Below are 18,297 nucleotides of genomic sequence, written 5' to 3'. Positions count from 1 at the left end.
GCTCTGAGTGAGCCCTTTGGAGGCACGCAGGAGAGGCATTTATTGTCGTCGCGCCCCTCCTGGCGCTCGGCGGGGAGTTTCCCTGCCCACCACCCTCTTTGCGTTGCGTTGGGGGGTCGCTGAAGGTGATCTGCTTCCTGTATTGGGATTTAGGTGACTTCGGAGGAAGCGGGTCACCATTGATGTCAGTTACGGACCTGCACAGTGAGGTCCAATGCTTCCCCTTACCGCAACGCTGACAGTTGTATTTAGGCAGAGTCTTGGGTGAAGGTGGTGGTTGGTTGGCGGGGCAATGTCTTTCATAGTGCCCCTCCTGGCCGCAGTTGTAACAGCGGCCCGTAGCCACGCAAGCAACAAGTTCTAAGTCCCTTTTCGAATAATCCACGTTGCGGCAGGCTTCCACCATCTCCAGCAACGTGGGATCTTTCAGGGGCCGGAGGATTCTCCGGCACTCTTCGTTTGCCTTTTCCACAACTAATGATTTAAATAATACGTCCCGGGCTTTAGGGTCGCTAATTTGTTTTGCGATAGCTTCCCTAAGCCGGGACGCAAAGTTGTAGAAAAGTTCCTTAGGTCCTTGGAATATCAGTGCGTATGAAGGTGTGCTTGAGCTGGTTTGCGCAACCTTCTTTATTGCCTCGAACGCCAGGTCCGCCGTTTTATGCAGTATAGGCAGGGGAATCATGGCTTGCTGAGCGTTGGTGACAAACCTTCCCTCCCCATACATTTGGTCGATAGCTCTTTCTTTTGTCAGCCCCCTAGGAACGGGAACAAAGTCCCCTTCGGTGACATGTTTCCTTATAAGTGCCTTCCACTCCGCCTCAAAGGCGGAGTATTGGAGGGAAGGCAACCAGGCGCTCATCACCTGCCGGATGTCGTTTGGCGTGAGGTCGAACGCCTGGAAAAAGGATTCTAGGAGGCTGAGCGTGTATGGGGAGTCCAGGTTGTGCTCAGCAATGGCCTTCTTGATGTCTTTGAGCACAGGGTAGGAGATAGGCCTCCACTGTGGCGGCCTACCTCCCTCCACATGTACTGGGAAGGCTTTAAGCATGTCCAAGTCCCCTGCCTGGGCCGCTTGCTCGTGCACGGCCTTCCACGCCTTCTCTTGTGCCTCCACGATGTGGTGTACCACCTGCACTTGGGAGGTGGTGGAGGCTGGGAAAGCGCGGGCCGTGTCTGCGGCTGTGGTGTCGAAAGCGTTTGGCCTTGGCGCCGAGGCATGTGTCAAGTCTGAAAAGTCACAGTCCGATAAATGTCCCGTGGGACTAGCGGGGGGAGAGATGTTCGACTTCCCCTCACTGTCCAGTTCAACACAACCCTCAGCCCTCGGTGTTATCGGGGCAGGAGGGTGTGCACACTCCGGAGGCGACAATGTAACCCGGGTGACGCGGCAGCACTCCTGAGATGTCCGGATGGATAGCTGTTTGTGCACGACGGATTGCCGCAAGGCCTGCGGCCTGGCCAGGGCCTCGGGCCTACACGGCTTCTCCGGTGCCGCATCGCAGGGCAGACTGGGCAGGGCACGGTGGCAGGGAGGCCTCGGTGGTAGCGGTGGGTAGGCCTCCCTCGAGTGGGCCTTGGGCCTAGCTGCATGGGCGTGGCCATGTTGACTCAGATGGGCGGGGCTCTAGGCCTGGGCGGAGGCGTGGCCACCAGGTGAAGGCGGGGCCATGACACCATGAGGGGCGTAGCCTTTGGGCGGTGCCTCAGGGGCCGTGTACTCGGGTGGTCCCTCCCATCGTTCCCCGTCAACAGCTCCTCCCACAGCTCCCCCCTCATTGTCCCAGGCCACGAGGTGTTTCGCGCCGCCGCCATATTCGCCGCGAGCCATGCAGTGTCCCCCCTCCGCCATCTTGTCCTTGTTCTTGTCCTTGGGGCTGGTAGGGGAGGACGAAGGCTTCGAGGCGCCATCTTGTGCCCTTGCCGAATTAACGGTCGGGTGGTTAAGCCCAGTCCTTTGGCGGTCCTGGAGCAGCATATATACTAGCCTCCAGGCAATTAGCGCCTTTGCCGCCGTTTTGTCCCCTTTTTTCTCTGCTCTTCAAAGTGTGGCTCCCAGATTATCCCAGTGCTTGATGTTTAGTTCTTCTGGGATTTGCAACTGGTGGGTGTTAATCCAAGTTGCCAGGGCCTTCAGGGAAGCTTTATCATATTTATGGCCCTGATATTCGATGACTGCTCTGATCTTTTTGTAAATTGGGCGCTCGGATTTCCCAAGAGCAGCTCCCCTGGTGTTAGTATAGAGTTCCGAGTCTCTCAGTCTTTTCGGGGGAATTGGAGATGGGGGTAGGAAGGGTAGGGGCTACCCCGACAGCTCACCTCTCTCGCTGGTCGCCTGCTCCAACGATGAGGTGGGTCCGATGCCCAGTCTCTGCCGGGGGAGACTGCCGGACCGCAGTGTCTCAGAACACTCCTGCGGCTATCACCGATCGGGACAGCAGCAAGCCTATCTAGAACGACAGACTCAGCCGACAGTTCCCGGGTTTTGGCACCATCTGTCACAGCCTTGGTCTCTTTGGGAAGGGACCAGACCAGCGACGGGGGTTCGCAGACTGCCGACTGAGTTGTCGTTCGCCGGGATTCCCTGGCCCTAGGTAAGGTTTGCCTCGCGACATGAGACCAAACACCCAGGAGCCAAGGATGGTCTGACCTGATCCGAAGATCCAGGCTGATCCAACTTTATTGAGGGGAACAGGGGTTTATATAACTTGGGATAGGGAAGGTTCTGGAAAAGGGGAGGAACTAAGGCGGAGCATGCAAATCCGCTAACAACTATAGGGTAGGAGAGTTGAGGGGGAGTGAAATGGGGTGGGGACTTGTGACAGGCAGGGCTGGGCCCGCCCCCTAGAGGGAGCCGACCAATGGTAGCTGCACCCTTGGTGACAGCTCCTGCCTGCCTGGGGAAGGTTCTGGAACTGGGAGAGCAATAGACAACTTTAATTTATTAAAAAATGGGGGAAATAACGGATAACTGAGAAAGTCCTTGTTGTCAAGTCACTGTCCGGATTCATGGGGGTCTTCCTGGACCTTCCACACGTTGAACTCCGTACGGCGATCCCTTGCCCTCCTCCATTCCTGCATGTCCATATAGTCCCCATCTCCAACATTCTAGTTGTGCTTTTGGTCAGTGAAGTGGGCTCTCTTCAGTAATTTGGGTGGGGATACTCCCTTTCCAAGGAGTTTGTGTCCAGGTTCCAGTCCTGCTGTGCAGGAGACAACAAGGGCACTGGAGCTGCTTGTGAGTTCCAGTTACAGTGCTTGGTGCAGAGCCAGGAATGCTGGTGAACCAGTGCCAAGGGACTGGATGGTGCTCACATTGACTTGAAACAAACCTGTCTCTGTTCATCTCCAGTTTCCAGCCGAGTTCTGAGTGTGTCCTGTTCTGGAGAGGTGGCACAGCCATGGGACAGTTTTAGTGCTGCATCGTTCCACCTGCAGTCTGGGGCTTCCCTCCTATTGTCCTGGACTGTGCTGCCTGCTTTTTGCTGCCAATCCCCTCAGTTTCAGTTTCTCCTGCCACTGGAGGGCCCAGAGTGAATCATTCAGCAACTTGTCATGCTGGCTGTTCAGATAGTAGGGGAACTTTGCTAACTCTGCCTAATTAAGAGGAGAGAGCTGTAAAATCCTTCTAACTCTGTCAAGTAAACATTACATCATATGAGGGATGATTTCTCAGGTAGAATGGTCTGTATTTTCTTCCTTCAAGTGAAAAAAGCAAGTGTTCTCTTGGTTTTCATGTTCATAACTCTGTTGTCATGAACTTGTTTGATAACATGCAAAAAGCCTGTAAGGTTTTCAGATGTAACATGTGTTTACAATGAAAGAAGAGCTGCTGTCAGAAAATTATGATCCTGTCTAATTTTTGACTTTGTATTTGTAGATGAAAAGACTAATGGGAAAAAAAATGCATGTCCCTGAAAAGGGAGGATGTCTTGAATGGTTGGTTATACCTGTAAGGTTTCTTGAGGTTAAAATATTTCCTCTTCAGAAGATACAAGTGTGTATTTAACACTGATTAAAAGAAGAAGAGTCTAATTTGCAACTCGAGGTGCTGTTTCATCCTTTGTTTTGTCATCTTGTGCAGGATTTAACACACTTCATTGCAGTTACTGTGACATAATGCACAGAGACAAATTCTGAACTGTTTCTTACGCTGCTTATTGACTGTGTTGAGCTTTTATGTTTTAATAAAGATACTTGGACACAACACGGTACTTGAAACAAGGCAGATCCCCATCTACAGGAGAAGGGATCCTTCAGTTGCACAGAGTGCCCTTCTGCATGTCTCCTGTCACGCATTGTGCAGTACCCTGACCAGAGATCTCGTGTCTGGACACAGATTGAGGCCCAAGGGGTGGTAGAAACATCATGGAACTGCTGCTGTTTTAAAGTTGGAGGCTGAAGCCTCACCCTTCCCATGGGAACATCCAGATCTAGGCATGTTTCCTGATGGGTTGTCCTGAATTTCCTCATCTGAAACGGATTCTTGATTCTGTGTCACCTTCTTAACTTAGTAAGTACCTTCATGTTCAAAATGCTCTGCAGAGCAGGGCACTTCCTAAATTCCCCTTGTGGCCTTAAACAACAGGTAGAGTTCCTTGACTTTCCTGCAGAAAAGAAGGCATGTGAGGTGTCTGCAGCTGTTAGAGAGGAAAATGTTCAAAGCTCCAAAATAAGAGACAAGAAAGACTGAAGAAATAGCACTGCCTGAAGAAAGGGACTGTAGAAGGCCATTTCCCAAAGCCATAAAGGATGGTTGCAAAAAGGAAGGGGTGTATGTGCTCCCTTTCTGTGGTTGGTAGGAAATAAATGGGAAGAATGCAAATGGATCCACCTGTGTAGAAACTGGAATATTTTACTTGTGGAAATGTGTAAAACCTTTGACTCCAGGTGTCTCTGAGAACACATCAGACAACTGTCAGTCTGTAGTTAAGGACTGACTGTGGCTAATCTGATCTCCAGCTGGGGGGAGTTCCTATTTCCCATGAGTCTGTAGTGGTTTTCCATAACTTTTTGCTTTTATAAAAGGGATATTGGAATCATCATTTGTATATGAGCTTAAGAAAAGTCCTATTTCCAGAATTACACTCTATACCAGAGCTCATACTGGGAGTGACAGTGAATTGCTGCTGCTCTGTGCTTGAGTCTTTCTCTGCTGTCCAAATGAAAAAGAAGCAGCTGATCTTGTTACACCCTTTCTCTTGAACCAGAGTCTGGGAGATGCTGATTTCTTTGATTCTTGGCTGCTTTAAAGTTCTCTACCCTCATCATAAGTCTAAAGTCTGTCAGCTGAAGAGAAAACCAGTCTCTGCTTTGCACTGTCAGTTGGAATTGTGTGTTTTCCCCAGATGAATGAAATGTTAAATGAGTAACATCTGTGTAAAAATACAGATGCCTCCCTTCCAAGGACTGGCTTGTCACAGTGACTTTGAGGAAGTTGGTTCTCTCCTTTATTACTCATTGTTGGAATCCTCTTGAGTTCACACAGCAATTCAAGAATTTCAGGGGCAGCTCCCTCATAGTTTACACATTTCACAGAATATTCTGAGTTGGAAGGGATCCACAAGGATCTTAGGCTTGTTTTCTCTCTCTTCATGTGTTTCTGTCATACTGTGTGTTGCAGAACAGAACCCAGGAACTTGAGAAACCACGTGCAAGCACATCAAAGCCTGTCTGGCACTTGTGTTCAGTGATCTGCATCAGCTGGCTTGGTAAAGTGGCACCAGCAGCCCATTTCCATCAGCAGATAATCTTGCTTAATAGCACTGGATGGTGAGTTCTCTGCTGAGGCCAGTTTGATGCATTAGTGTTGCACTGATTTAGGCTGCTGCAGAGCACATGAGTTCTGAGCTGGATGACACCAAACCCAGGTCACTGCTCTAATTCAGGGGGGTGGAAGAGAGCTTTGCCCTTGAAAAAAAGGAAGGGACTATGAAAATTTTGTCCTTAAATTAGAGAAACTAACACTGTTGTGGTTGGGCCTGTTTTCCTCACATAAATCTTTCCTACAGCTTGAAAGAGAAGTCACATATTCTACCTGGAAATACTGGGTGAAATGCCCTACCTGGTGCTTTGCAGAAAGGACTGTGTGTTCATAACACTCCTCTTCTGGCTCTAAAACTCTGAATGCCTCCTTTTGTCATTGGAGTAATTAGCTGGCATGTTAGTGGGTACGGCATACCTGGATTTTGGGCTGCAAGGACATGTCTGACACTGCAGTTGTGTGCACCTGTACTGGGTTATGACACAGAAAGTAATTAAAGCTGTGGTTGGTAACATGCTGAGTGCACAGAATGATGTTGGGAGCAAGGGAAATCCAGGGGGACGTAGGAATTGTTGCTGGCACCTGCAGGAAGAGTGAAATGGAACTCCTGCTACTGTGTTATGGGCTGTGAGCAGCCTGGCCTGGTTGGAGATGCCCCTGCTCTTTGCTGGGGGCTGGACTAGAATGCTCTCCAAAGGTCTCTTCCAACCCAAATCATTCTGTGCATTTCAGCGTAGGATCAGCCCTGGCCTCACCTTGGGTGGTGGACAGGCTGGGGAGTGTATGAAACCACCTAAGGAAATGTTGAAAGAACTGGGATTGCTCCTGCTGAGAAGGATGTGGCAAGTACAACATCCCATTCACTTGGTTCATAGTGCAAGAAGCTTAAATTTCACCAAGGAAGATCAGAGTGGGCCGTAGGGAATGTTTGTGGTATTTAAACACAGGGGAATAGTTTGGAGAAAAGTTGTTTTATTTGTACTCCTGGAGGCCTTCAGGAATGTGTTTGGTTGGTAAGTGGAATAAACTTCATGATTGCCTGTCTTGTTGTCATTACCTGGAAATCTGGTAATTTTTTGGGATTGTTCGACCCAGGTGCAGGAGCTTGCCAGTGACCTTGTTGAACCTCAGGAGGTTGGTGGGGGGCCACCTCTCAGGTTATCAGGGTTGCTCTGATGGCATCCCTCCCCTCTGAGTACCAGCCACAGCACTCAGGTGGTGTTACTGCAGCTCAGCTGGGGATGCATTCAGTGTCACTGTCTGTGTGCCTGGCAAAGGTGTCAGTAATACTGATCCTGGAGTCTGGGCATGAGCTGGCTGGGTGACACTTGGTACCCCAACATAAGCAGCAAAGGACTCTGGGCCACAATCCATCCCTTAGGGATGTTTCCAGTCCATCGCCTGGAGATGCCACAGTCTCCTTGTGGGACTTCATGTGGTCCCCATCAGCTCATTTCCCCAGACTGATGAGGCACCCTGGCATGGCAACAGGAATCAGTCAATCCTTCCAGCTTGGTGTCTTGTGCAAACTTGACATTCCAGCAGCAGCTCCCATGGGGCAGGGTTTTCATTCTGTTCCAAAATCAGTTCAAGGAAGTTTTATGATGACTTTGATGTGCTTTGGTTTAGGCCTTGAGTGTGGACTTGTAACTTGGAGTTCCAAAATTATGCCCTTTGGGTGGTTGTGTTGCTTCAGTGTCTGCTTTTCCCCAGCTCAGCCATTCAGTTCTTTCACTTCAAAACCAGGATAAGCCAAGTGGCTCTTCTTGACATAAAGCAACTAATTACAGCACCTTTTACCCAGCCACTTGCTGTCAGAAAAGTCAAAACTCTTGAGTGAAGCGGCTTCCACAAGGAACTGCTGTTGAACTGTGTGGCCTCTCTCCCTAAGCTGCCACTGGCCCTTGTTTATCACTGCCACTGTCCAGGGCAGTGTCTCCTAAGCCTGGTGGGGCAGCAGGAGCATATTCTGTTGAAAAAACTGTGTGTTTACTCTTTGAGTGTGTGTAACCAGCTCACATTTTCATCATTCAGGCTTGGTTGCGTGTTGGTAACAACCTTTCCAGCTGCACCGAAAGAGGGATTTCTGAACAAACATGGAAAGGGAGAGAAGATTAAATAGGTGACAGCGGGTGAAGACAGGAGCCAGGCCAGGCTGCTCGTTTGTTTTGAGGTTTTTTTTAATCAATTGTTTTATTTGGGGAAGCTAAGATATATTTGTGTCATGAGGGAGGGTGCCCTCCATGGCTGACCAGACATGTGGTGCCTTATTCCCTGGATAAACTTTTTATTTACTGCCCTGGTTTCAGCTGGGACAGAATTAGTTTTCTTCTCAGTAGCTGGTGCAGTGCTGTGTTTGGGATTCAGGATGGGAAGTGCTTACCCCAAATCAAGGACTTTGCAGCTTCCCAGGCTGTGCCAGTGGGCAGGTGCATAAGAAGCATCAGGGAGCACTGCCCAGAGAGGTGAGCTGAACAATCCAAGTGTTTCAGAGAACATTATGCTCTGTGTATTAACTTTCAGGAGTTAATTAAGTTACTAAACTCTTCTTCTCTCAACCCTTGAGTTTTACAGGGGATGTTTTTCCCCATTCTCCTCCCCATCCATGAGATGATGGGTAGAGTTAAACCTAGAGGGCATTCAGAATTCTAGGTTAAAAAGCAGCTGCAACTCCCTGGACAGACTGAGGTAGACCAAATGCTCCCCAGTACAGCAATAAACCCCTGCTCAGAGACACAGAATGGAGTGTGGAATGAGTGGGAGACCACGTGGCCCATTCCATTCTAATCCCAGCAGGATGGGAGAACGCCGTGGCATCAAGACCGTGCAGTCCCTGTGACAAGGGAGAATCAAGATGTTGTGCTGCTGCAGCCAACACCCATGTCAACCCCCTCCCTCAATTGCCAACCCACAACTACCAGCCCCCTCCCATCAGCTACACCAATCAGAAATAAAAGGTATTTATGACTACAGCCACTCAAACTCCTTCCAAACATAAAGAAAATAGTATAAAAGTTAGTTGGGGATAGGGGTGAAGTGGGAGAAGACCTCTACCAAAACTGATTCATGGACTGAGTCCATCTTCCCCACAAGGATGCTTTGAGTGAGAAATATATTGTATGTGTATTAAATGCTGCTTTAGGACTAGAGATTTTGCTTGTGCTTACTGCATAGCACATGAGTAGGTTGCTTTGTATCAGACCTTGCGCTTATTTAATATGTGTATCAGTAGATTGCTTAAAAACATATTTTTGCAGTAGACACTATCGCCAGCAACCTCTGAACCTTATTAATCTGTCATAATTTGTGTTAATAAAGGTGTTATTCTGTGTTCTGTGAACTGTTAAAGTGAAGGAAATGAATCCTTGCAGTTGCTGCCATGGGAAAACACCTTGGCAGGACTTGCCGAGGGGTCTTGGCTCTACTGAGTCCCCCCTAACAAGGCTGGTCTGTTGGTGAAAGGTCTCATTACAAGATGCCCAGACTGTCAGACACCAGGTTCTTGAATTTGCCAGGGCTTCAGACCGGCAAATATCTGAACTCCCACCTTTCACATGACACCATCCCACTGCAGGGTGGGTGATGAGCGAGTGGCTGTGAGGTGCTTGATTGCCAACTGGGGTTAAACCATGACATCTATCTGTAAACACAGATGCCTTGCAAACTTCTTTTTACCATGTTCCTTTCCAGCCACATTCGAAGAGGAAACACACAGAATTCCCAAGGTCCTGCCTAGGAAGGAAAGGACAGTGCTTGAAATAAGCAGTTGTTGCCAAGCACAGCCTCCATGACTGCTGTTACACTGCCATGCAGATGTTATTGCAGGGCAGACAACCTTTAGCAGGGGAGCTAAACCAGGCACACACCTACAATCTGAACTCACATTCTGATCCACAGAGCAGTTATGCCAGTACAGATTATACCCCTCCATCCTGCCAGGTAAGGGGGATGCAGTGGGGTTTTGTGTGTTATTTGGAAAAAAAGGAGGAATTTTTTCTTTGAGTACACCTTCTCAGCCCCAGGATCCTCCTCCACTCCTCTACAGGGAAAGGATAAGGCCTCCCACCCTGTGCTTTAAAAGAAAAGCATTTCTGTGACCTGTAGTCCTGGCACAGACAGGGCAAAGGATGCCAGTGGTGTTGGGTGCTGTTTTGCTCTGTGAACCCAGTAAATACATGTAACACACCTGGAAACACAGGAACACCACCAATGAAGGAGTTTGGGTTCCGCCTCCATCAAAGGCTTCCCATCCCCATCTGTGATGACTTCCCTGCACTGCCGATGCCTTTAGCACTTGGCTGCCTGCTGTGACTTCGCAGGGTTAATGATGCCTCCCTCTGTAATGCATTCATTGCCTGATCAGAAAAAGGACCTGTTCCTTCTTGCAGAGATCAAAGTGTTTCGAGGTCAGTGTGCTGAGACCATCATAGTCTCTTCTTTGCCTGTCTTTTACAGCAACTTTATTGCAGGCAGCTAATGAAGTCAGCCAATTAATCTGCTGCCCCTCAGCCCTCCTCGGACCCGCCTCTCCCTCAGTACTGTGGAGTTGTTCTGACCTGTAAGGAAGGTCCACAGTATCTGCTGTGAGCAAACCAAGGGAGGGCTCAGCAAATATTGTTACCTGTTCTTGCTTTGACCACCAAATCTTCCAAACCCTCCCAGTTATCATTTCTGAACGTCTCGGAGTGTTGTCCAGTCCTTCCTGGTATCTCTCCTGGCATGCTGACATGAAGCTGGCTGGAACTGGGAGAGGGATACTTTGGATTTTGGCCAGAGAGGTGACTGGACTGCCACATTTTCCATTTCACTTCTTGAAACAAGGTGTTTCAGAGGATCTTGCACTGAAGTGGTAAAAGGCTTTGCCACTGGGGCCACATGAGCCCAGATTTCAGCTACAAGTGGGCCTCAAAAGGAGGAACCTGTTTGAAATGGGGCTAATGCAACTTCTGTGCGTGGCCACTGGTGCTCGTGCAGAGGGTTGGGGTCCTTAAAAGGTGTGAGTGAGACAGAGTTGCCCTTACTTGTAGTACTAATTGTTGCACTACTCCACGACATTATCGAGTAGTAAGGTAGAAATGCAAACCCTCCCAAAGTGCTTTCTGCCCTGCTAAGGTCTTTCTGCCAACAAACCTACAGGTGTGTGCAGCAATGGCAGCAGGAAACAACAGGTTATACACATTAAATGACTTTGTAATTTTGCTGGCTCTCAAAACATGGAAGACCTTGTCTTGTTAGTTTACTTTTGTATGGCTGTTTTTCCCTGGGACCCATCATGCAGGGTGGGCTGGAGAGGAACTAAATGACTGTGTGATACCTGAATAATGCCCAGGGTCAGTGCAGAAAGGGGCATCTCCCACCTGGAAAGGCAGCAGTACCCAAACAGACCAGCCCAGGTGCTGAGAGAAAAATGGCAGGGAAAGGGTGAGCACTGGAGGATGTTCTAATAGATTTCCATTATTCACCAAGGCTGTTTTATGGCAAAATACCTGACTAAGGTCAGTTAGAAGAGGAAAGAGAGAGGACTGCCAGGGTTTGGGAAGTCACTCCTGTTAGGGGACCTTGCTTTTGTTTTTTGATGTGAGGAGAGGCGAAAACATGAAGTAGAGGGACACAGGTAAAAACTCCTCCTTCCTGATCTGATTCTTAGTTGGTAGCAGGAGCTGGTACCAGCCCAGCTGCTGGTTTACACCAGAAGGGTCAAACCCAAGCCACCCACCAAGTGGGCATTGCTGCCCGCCCCCCCCCCATGTTGTGTGTGCCTCAGGACCAGGCTCCAGCAGTGACCAGTTGCAGTTGGGAGGTTTCAAACCATTCTTCCTTGTTTTCCCCAGCCCTCCCCCACTGCTTCGTGTTCCTGGTCCGTGCTCCATCCCAGAGAGCCGGGATACGAGCAGGGACCTTCATTTATAGGGGAAAAAAATGTCAGTCGTGTTGGGCAGAGGGGTGTGAGTGGAAACGAGTTGTGCTGATAAGGCTTCCGACTGTATTTTATTTTACTGAGGCTCTTAACAAACAATCTTCATGAAATGCAAACCTGGCTTATCTGGCTAATGCAGATTGTCTGAAATCCTTATCTCCATGGGCCAGTTAGCTGGAGTGATTCCCTTTTCACAGGGAATAGAGAATGAAGAGCTGCACACCAGTCTACCCCCCCTCCCTCCAATCATTGCCATTTACTGGCAGTGAACCCAAGGGCTCCGATTTCCAAACTCATAAATAACGCAGGGCCTCAGAGCTGAGCTGTCCTGTGTCTCCAAACAGTTGTTCAGCTGCACAGAGAGATGGAGTCAGCCCATGAGGGGCTTGGGGGCAGGGCTGGAAAAGGGAAAAAGGAAAGATCCCCTCGTTTGTTGCACCTTTCTGAGAAGAACAGTGCATGTTTAAGCTGACATCTAATGCTAGAGCAGCACCATCTCCTCACACACACAGATGCATCCCTCCCTCTAAACAGTGTCAGCAAACCTGGTCCTTGACATCAGAATGTGTTTCCTTGGTGTGATTTTTCTCCATAGCTTTGCATGCTCTCTGCTGGGAAGAAGCTGCTGATATTTGCATGGTGAAGATTTATGGTGAGAAATGTGCTCAGGAGGTTTTTCTTCATTCTGTTCATGCTGTACATGTATTTTATGTACCTCATGTGGGTCAAGTTGGTGTGCCTGGGGAAGGGATGGCAGCTAAATAGCTCTGTTGCTTTTTCTGGGGACAGAAGCATGGAAAAAAGGTAATAGCAGCTGTGAGGAAATGTTTTTGTTCTGGCTGCTGAGCTCTGGGGAATTAAAAGTCCAACTCTGGGAACAGTCAATGAAGCAACAGATGCTGCTGTTGTCTCTGTGCCTGAGATCTGTGGAAATGTTCACCTTTCCTGGGACATCATGAGATGCCAGATGATCTGCACCAGCTCCTAACCCTTCAATTGCAAAATAGAAACCAGGCCTGGACTGAAGTGACAAGTGAAGAAGGGGCCTGACTTTTATCCACCAACATGTGCAAGTTCCTTTCACATCTACTTTGCCTCTTTTGATTTTGGTTGTTTCTCTGGGCAGGAGACAAGGGTCTAGATTCAGCATTGACAAGGTGCAAGGGGACCTCACAGAGCTACAGCTGTACAGAGAAATAAGGCTCTGAGGGAAACAGGTTTCCCACAGCACATGGCACAGAGAAATGCTGCTGTAGTTGCTGTCATCTCTCTCTCTCTTGGCAGCTGGGCAGATGCCAGCATGAAGGATTAGTTTAGCAACAGATATTACTCTCTCTCTCAAAGCAGGGGAGCTTGTGTACCCCAGGATGCAGTTGATCACTTGCTATTGGGACTAACTCCTAAATCCAGGAATATGAATCACACCCAAACATGGAGATATCTTGGTGACACCTCTGCCATGGGGAGGAGCATGGAGATACCTCTACTGTGCAGTGCCTTGAACACCTTGTTGGACACTCTACATCCCACAGGTGCAACTCCTGTCCCTCATGGCACTTCAGTCAGCAGCTGGCAGGGGTTCTTGTTTCCAGGTAGCAATAAGGTTTGAACCTTGGTCTCTGTGTAACATGCAGTGAAAGGGCAGTTCTCTGTGTCACAGCTCATCCTTAAAAAAAAACAACCCACACAGTGGTGATGATTGTACATGTGCTGTCAGCACACACATCTCCTCTGTGGCTGCTTCTCAGCCTTTGTTCTGGTGCTTTTTACCCAAAAGTCAGAAGTGGTGTCCCCTTCTTGCTTAAAGAAGAAGATAAATTGGGTAAACAAACGGGAAGGATGATCTCACCATACTCTGTAACCTCCCTAATTAACTAGACCCCTGTGTTTCATTGTTCATTCACATGCTGTTGGTAGGAGTAAGGAAGACACTGCACTGCAAATCTGTTCAGGTGGTGTCTGTGCATGGCAGCTGCCATGCAGGTCTTCAGAGACAAGTACAGCAATCATCAGTGGACATGTAAAGCTATGCCAGCATCTCCAGACCTGGTTGTGAGGATGGTGTATGCTCCTGGAAACAAAGACTCACAATTAGTCCTGGGTAATTATATTGCAGCATTTCTACTGGGGGGGTGGGGGGCCACGATGTTAAATTTAATTGTATCTCTTTTCTTCTGGGAAGTCCAGTTTTAGTTTCCTTGGAAAGTTCTAAACCCTCTTATAACTGCCTGTCTTACAGATGTCCGTCTGCACAATGGAAAAAATATTCAAATTCTTCCTCTTTCCCTGGCTCTGATGGGAACGTGTGTGGGAGGGTCTGGCTCCTACTCTCTAATGTTTCTCCTAACCTGAAGATCTGTAACTCCCGAGTTCCTTCCATTCTGAAGTTAACACATTTCTCACCTTGGAGTTTCAGCCCTTCATCATGGGTGGATGTTTGGGATGTAGACCTGATTCTGTTGAAACAAAGAGTTGAACTCGTCTTGCCAGGACCTGAAATTCATCCCTCTCCCACCCCTTCTGGGAGAGCTGGACTCAGCCCCAGTCGATGCCCTTCTGTACTGCTGAGTTTGTGGTGCTTTAAGGAGCTATAACACTTACCTGTCCCTCCTTTCAGGTTGTTTTTTACAGCCTCCCTGCTCCTGAATTGCTCCAGGACAGTTAGGTGCTTCCAGAGTGGGAACTGGAGTTATTTAGCCTGGAGAAAAGAGGCTCAGAGAGATGGACCTTATTTGTCTGTGGAGTACCTTGATGGAGGTTGTAGCAAGGTGGGAGTTGGTCTCTTCTCCCAGGTGACAGGACAAAAGGAAACAGCCTCAAGTTACACCAGAGAAGATTTAGATTGGATACTAGGAAAAATTTCTCCATCAGGAGTGTTATCAAGCACTAGAACAGGCTGCCCAGGGAAGTAAGTGGTGGAATCACCATCCTTGGAGGGATTTAAAAGATGCATGGATGTGGCACCAAGGAACATGGTTTAGTGGTAGACCTGGCAGTGCTGGCTTAGTGGTTGGATTTGATGATCCCAGAGGTCTTTTCCAACCAAAATGATTCTATGAGTCTGTGGGAAGTCTTGGACTGAGTTTTGGGAGAGCTGTTTAGCAGGTTTATTCCTTCTCCCCCTGAGCACACACAGCTGGGTTGCTCTGGTGAGTCCTGCTGCTCTTCCCACAGTTGCCACCTCAGCCAAGTCCCTGTTGGACCAGGCAGTGGCTCATGGATAATAAAAAGGTGGTATGTTGGGTGTGAGGCTTTGCAAGCCATGTCACTACATTGTTTCTGGGGCAGAGGAGTGGGCTACAGCCTGAGAAGGTCTCTGGTGATGTTAGAGCAAGGGTCAGGCCTGGTTTGCTCCCAAAGCTGAGCGAGGCACTGGTGTGCACAGGGGAAACTATGCTGTTGGTTCTTGCATGTGTAGGACCCTTCTGCCAGTTCCTTTCTGCAGCAGGTCAGGATGGGCCCCACTGAACTACCTCCAGGAAAACTGGGAGGAGCCACCCAAGCAGCCCCTTTTCAAAGGTGATGTCTCTTCCTGATAATGCCAACTGGCTCAGTTTTCATTTCATCTTCCTAATGACTAGAGCAGACAGATCAATTAGGGGCTGCACACAAGAAGTTGGAGCTCCTCAACCCTCCCCCAGATAATAATAAAAATATGCCCCCGCTTTTCTCCTCCCTTGAAGTCCCCAGGAGAGTATTAGCTGGTGCTGCAGGTGCAGCCACCCTGCAGGGTGGTGAGAGCAATGAATAGTAAGGTTTTTAGCTCAAGCACACTAAGGCTGTTCAGCAGCCATTGGATAATCCTCTGTTAATCAGATTATGTAAATTACTACTTCAGCATCCCTATCCCATCTCTCATCCCCCTGCTCTCCAAGCTGGAAATAAAAGGCACTCTAAAAAGAAACATTTAAACTGCAAAAAGGCAGCACTGCTGAAAGGGGTGGCAGAGGGTGCTGGGATGAGGAGCAGGGCTTTGTTTCCTTGCAGACAGGCATTCTGTCTTGGAGAGCAGTGGGACAGAGCAGCAAAACAAAGGTCACGAGTGGGTGCTGCCTGTGTATTGATGGTGTCTTCGTGCTGGGCTGGGGAGGGCAATGGTGGTGCATTCCTGGAGGCCAGAGCTTTGCCCCAGGATGTTACTTTTGGTGGGCTGGAAGGGCATTCCTGACCTCCTTGGAGCACAGAGACTTCCTGCCCATCACTTTGCATTCACGATGTGTTATGAGCTTGTTCATTCACAGCGTAAAGCTCAGCACCTCAGACAAAGTCTGGGTTGAGAGATGCCCTCAGCAGTCTTAGCTCAGCCTCTGAGCACAGCAACTGAACTGAATGAAGGGACAGGTAACCAAAAAAGGCCACTGAAGCTGTGTCTGCAAAGCCTGGACTTGCAAGCACTGTATTGCCCAAAGCTTGCTCTTATGCTTTAGTGCACACAAGGTAATCACGTCCTCTGGCTTTGGGTTTGATCCAGGCTTGTGTCTTCCTGGAACAGTGGTCAGGAGCCCCAGCAGCCACACCAGCATCTTCCTCAAGTTTGGCCAGTGCTCAAAACGTGGCTTGTGGCACTTCCTTGGTCTCTGAGTCTGTCACGTTTCCACCCAGGGAGGAGCATGGTCTCTTTTTATACCAACTGGAGTAGAAAGATGAAGAAGGCAAGAGAGGTCAGTTGGAACTAGAACAAAGGAGCTGAGACCTTATTAATGCTTTGTGTGCCCACTCAAAATGACCCAGAAAACCAAGCTGAGCTACACTTGTGGTATGATTGTCCTAGAAGATAGTCCTGCAATTTGTGACAAGGATGAGATTTCCTCCCTCCTGGGAGATACAACACACTGGAGATGAGATTATCCACCCTAACAAGGGCTTTGCACTGGGCTTTTGGCACTCACAGATGATCAAGAGAAATTGTTCCCCAGTTTTCTCCACTACTGAACACACATTCCTGGTACTTATGGTTCACAAAGGGTAGGCAAAGCTGTCTGAAGGACTACTCAAGGGCTGTTTAAAATCTGCAGGGTTCAGATTCTGCGGGTTTGGTGGGTCCTGCAGGTCACAAGGCAGGTCTTGGCTTCATGGGCTCAAGTGACAGACACAGGTGGGGTGGGGACATGGAAGGAGTTCATTGGTGTTCATGGAGCTGCTTCCCTGTGCTGTGATGTGACATCAGCTCTGCAGGAACGATACTCAGGTGAGATCAGGTGGGGCATGGACACACAGGCCCAAACTTAGGAGCTTCTGGCTGGCCTTGAAAAATTATTTTGAAAATGCAGGTGGTCAGATATGCAGATTGCACCGTTCTCACCTCAAGGCATTTTGCCAAATATTTGTCTTCCTTTCTCTGGGCTGATGTTGGCTTTTGTAGAGCCAGAGCAAAGTAAAGGCATGCACAGCATGGTCATATGATGGAATACAGGTAAATTCAAAGAGTGATGGGGTGGTTTCTGCATGCTGCAAATCAGGTCCGTGCTACAGTAACTGATGAAAGTTTGTCACTTTACACCAGCTGAGCTTCTAAAAAACAGAGGTGCACTTAAAAACAATGGGAACAAAGCAACTGAAAATGATATTCAAAATTAATTTTACCATCACTCCATCAAGGCAGCAATAAGGACATACATTCATAACTCTGCAAAAAAAGTATAGGATGGCATAACTTTAAAGCAATATAGGAAAGCTACCTTAAAGAGTCAGAACAGTGAGCAGGCCTGTTTTTTTCTATATGAAATGGACTGTTAAATCACAGTGAGCTCCTGAGAGGACAAGTTTATTGAAGTTTCCACTTGCACACACATGCACTGCTGGTCCTGCAAGAGGAGCAGCCTCAAGCAGCCAGTAGGGGACCTCTCCTTTGAGGATTTCAACCTCATCCATTCCCATGCAGGAACCTGCACTTAGAGAGATTCCGAGTAAATTCCCTTCTCCATTGCAAGAACTCACCTCAAAGAGGAAACTACCCGGTTCCAGAGACTTGCTTATGAAGAAAGAGGACTTTCCAGACTGGGAAAAATCCTGGAGATTCCCAACACATGGAATGCAAATGATGGGAGGTCGAGTGTTTTGCCTGAAGTCATACTGGAAATTAAACCTTCTAGTCCCTACTCTTTGTCATTAGTTGAAAGTCTCTTGTAGAAGGTGCAAACCCCTTAGGGCTTAAAGTCTGGTCAGAAAGGTTTACTTATATTCAACTCCACATTTTTTTTAATCTCTGGTTTGAGTGATGCTTATGCAGTGGCCTTACTGCTACTTGCAACCTGAGCTACACATTGTGTGCCACTGAAAGTTGCAGCTGCTCATCCTCTGAGATGCCTGCCTTGTTTCCCTCTGTTTTAGGTGATTTCCAAAGAGCTTTCAGTGTTTAGGTGTGTATGTGTCAAGAGGAAACTGAGCTGCTTATCTCTCCTGTTGTTCCTGGGGGAAAGCTTTAGAGGTACGTTAAGTTTTCAGTCTCTTTATTTTGTGGCTAAACATTTTCTTCAAGACTATCAGCAAGTTTCAACATTAAAAAGGAGATTTCTGGCTTCTTGAATTAAGGCAAAAGGTATGGGGAGAATTTAAAGCACCCACTGACATGTTTTGTTAACACTAATAAGAGATTCAAAATGCTACAAAAAATCTT

General features: G+C 48.3%; 1 protein-coding gene across 1 annotated transcript in view; it reads left to right on the top strand.

The window, feature by feature from the left end:
* The first annotated feature begins 2,532 nt into the window (after positions 1-2,532).
* TAL2 (TAL bHLH transcription factor 2) overlaps positions 2,533-18,297 on the top strand; it is a 30,890-nt gene continuing 15,125 nt past the window's right edge. The window contains exon 1 of the mRNA XM_071580737.1: positions 2,533-2,594. The gene's annotated coding sequence lies outside the window, so the exon portion shown is untranslated. The remainder of the gene's footprint in view (positions 2,595-18,297) is intronic.

The sequence above is a fragment of the Pithys albifrons genome, chromosome Z (assembly GCF_047495875.1).
Source record: "Pithys albifrons albifrons isolate INPA30051 chromosome Z, PitAlb_v1, whole genome shotgun sequence".
Taxonomy (NCBI): domain Eukaryota; kingdom Metazoa; phylum Chordata; class Aves; order Passeriformes; family Thamnophilidae; genus Pithys; species Pithys albifrons.
Note: the sequence above shows the minus strand (reverse complement) of the source record. Positions and strands in the feature narration are given on the sequence as shown.